This window comes from Cynoglossus semilaevis, chromosome Z, assembly GCF_000523025.1.
Source record: "Cynoglossus semilaevis isolate Cse_v1.0 chromosome Z, Cse_v1.0, whole genome shotgun sequence".
Taxonomy (NCBI): Eukaryota; Metazoa; Chordata; class Actinopteri; order Pleuronectiformes; family Cynoglossidae; genus Cynoglossus; species Cynoglossus semilaevis.
The window spans coordinates 19515185-19518471 of record NC_024328.1 but is presented as its reverse complement, the minus strand read 5'-3'; the positions used below and the strand labels follow the sequence as shown (position 1 = coordinate 19518471).

Below are 3287 nucleotides of genomic sequence, written 5' to 3'. Positions count from 1 at the left end.
ATGAGAGAGTATAGATCTGCATCAGATTACAGCCCCTCTGCGGATACATAATAATGAAGTGTCTGGGACAGTGGAGTAGAGTGTGTGAGCTCATTGGTGTGTGTTCAGTGTAAGAGACACAGTAAGAGACAGTGTTTAAACACGTGGCCTTGTGCCCTGTCATCCACCACCAGTCGACTCCCTGCATAGTGGACATATATATATTAAATTATTTATTTTACACACACAAACGCACACTTCAAGAAAACGTAAAATCCAAATAATTAAAAAGATTACTGGGAAAAACTTAACTAAAAAAAAAAAAGATTAGCAGAGAATCTCACACATCAGCACACCCAAACACATGCTAACAATAAAGGTTTTCCTCAGTCCTCCATTGTCTGGCTCCGTCCCTGGTGAGTGAGTCCAGAATTCTACACCAACCTTAAAGAGCTTCTTCACTCTGTCATCAGGACCAAAAACACTGCATGCATGAAGTTAGAAGAATAAATAGTGAAAAGAAACAACTAACACATCTGGTGAGTGGGAAGAGACAGAGCAGAGGGTTCGGATCAGCGCAGTGAATCAGCAAAAGAAGGTTCAGGAGGAAAAATATGGAGGGTCACTCCATGACAACTGGAGAGTCTGTAGTTTTTAGTCTCGTTAGATTGAATATACAGTAGGTCTTTGGAACCTTATCTTTACTCTTCACTTTAATTCAGACTGATAAACAGATAAAATAGCAACATTTCAAAATGTGGAGAAAACATTAGCCTCTTAAGAGCAGATTTATTTATTGGGCTTCAGCATAAAACCACTCGACTAATAACATAAGAAGGCTGCAAGTGTTTAAAATACATTCAAAAGGTATCCATATTTTTCACAACTTAGCTAAGGGTTTAAATTATTGCTATAGTGAAGATACTATAGCAAAATTAAAAAAAAACAATTGAAAATAAAAGTTGATTTAGACCTTAGAAAAGGATGTTAATGTTTATGTAGCAGGACAGAGTGACTCATAAGCAGCAGAACCAAAAAAACAAAAGAAAGAAAAGAATATTCCCAAAATAAAACCACTTACAAGAAAACTAGTAAGATATTTTAATAAAATTACTCCCAAAACATGAGTACAAAAATGACCAAATACTATAAGAATTGAATCATATAGTACCACACAGCTCCATTCATCCCAACATATAATATAAATATGAAGTATGTTTGCTTTATATTTAAATGTATATTTAATCAATTTTTAATGTAGGTGGATCACTTCATCCTGGTCATTCGAATATTAGATCCCAGCCAAAAAGTGTAGGCAGCCCAGACTTTGACAAAAAATGTAGAGATGAATGTGAAGATGACAAACACTGAGGCAGTCAGTTTGGTCCAACATGACCAAGCTACTGCATCTACTGCCATGTTTGGAATAAGAAGGCAGAGGCGTGCAAAGAACATCGCCCCCACAGTGAAACACACTGTGCTGTCAGTGTGTCCAGAACTGGAAACATATTTTGAATTAGCAATGATTTCTGGGACCTTTATTGACACCATCTTCTTTAACCTTGGTCATTTATAGGTTCTCAGTTCCTTAAATGGAACAAACAAATGTCTCTTTAACACTTGCTCTAGTGTTTGATGATCATCATCTCCTCATTATGTACAGCCATTCATTTTTACATTTCACTTCCACAGATGCTCGCTCTGCCCTTCTCTTCTCTCACTGCTCCTGCCTGATAAATGCACTTTGTCCTCCTCTGCTCTGACATTCTCTTCTTCCTCTGCTTCTGCCCAATTTTTATGGATTTTCTTCTTCTCTGCATTTTCTCAAGCTCCATTAATTTTAACAACTTCTTTAGATCCGAGATGAGACAAACCAGTTTGTTCAGAGACAAACCTAACAGACAACACTTGCTTACATACATGAACTTTAATTAGTTACAAAAACAATGCAATGGCCGGCACATGCCTTCCCAGTGTAAGTGACAGGTGTTTGATCAGTGGGTGGTGCCAACATGGCTGACCACCTGTGAAAGTGACAGTGCAGATTTGCAGCAGGGAAGCAATGCATTTTGGGAATCAAACAGAAACTCAGAGTGAAAATGAGAGAGATCAATAAAAGATGTGTGGAAGTCACAGAGGGCAACAATTCAAACATAAATGGAGAAAAGAAACATAGCTAACAGCTCAATTACACCCGAGGAAAGGAAACACTGTGGTGGGTTTTGGTAGATGACTAATTTCAGGTTTACATTTTAGACAAGTAATAGATAAACAACCAATTGATTTAAATGGACTTCTCATACTAACAAATGAAACACCTTATACCGTATAATTATTTTTTATATCATAAAGGACTTGTTACTTATCTTATGAATGCAGATTTTTTGGTGGCAGTTTTTGAAGCTTTCTGTCTCATTCCCCTTGCTATTCTATTCTATTCTATTCTATTCTATTCCATGAAGCCAACAGCAGCCACAGCTCATTAAAACTTGTGTCATTCCGAGTCATCTGAACCAGCAGTGAACGTCCATATACAATTCCCTCTTGTGAGAACAACACATTGATGCTGGTGTTTGTTGTGCTGCTGTACAAAACTGAAAGCTGAAGTAATTCAGTATTTTTCTTGATGGTTAATGAAAATGTAACCTTTCAGCAAGTAATGTGAGACCACCTCAGATACCAGATGGTCACGGCTCTCAACTCTCTGTCCCCTTCTGTTCGTTTGTTTTGATCCTAAACAGTGAGTCTACATGAGGGTTAACCCAGAGTCGTTGACACACACACACACACACACACATTAAGATTGGGATTTGACACCATTGCAGATGGTGTCTTATGGTTTGTTTACGATGTGTTGTTCCACATGAGTGCGCTTTCCTGTTCAGATACTAGCTGACCCTCGACCTCTGACCTTTGTCTCTTAACAGAGCAGACAGTTGCTGTTAAAGCACAGAGGTTGTTGCACTGTGAGTATCCACAGCATCCTGGGACAAGGAATTTAACTGGTACAGCACAGCTGTACTGTCAGAGAACAGGAGAATACTGGACTGGTGATTATGCAAATGTACACAATAAAGTCTTTCCTACAGCATTTTTTTCTTATTATTTGCCAATTAGGTTGTGCAAGCACAAGACAAATTACATTTCATCAAGCTCTTAAAGACTTACTGTTTAATGGGGTGGTTTCTATTAAATCATTTGCTAATGTTCATGTTTCCCAGAAGACAAAACCCACCCTGTTTAGGAAAACGCCTTAGCTTTTATCTATAATCATGAGGTTTCAACCTTGAGTAAAATATCTTCAAATT

At 37.8% G+C, this 3287-nt stretch overlaps 1 protein-coding gene across 6 annotated transcripts in view; it reads right to left on the bottom strand.

Moving 5' to 3' along the window:
• rtkna (rhotekin a) overlaps positions 1-3287 on the bottom strand; it is a 74435-nt gene that overhangs the window by 11801 nt on the left and 59347 nt on the right. The gene's annotated exons all lie outside the window — the stretch shown is intronic.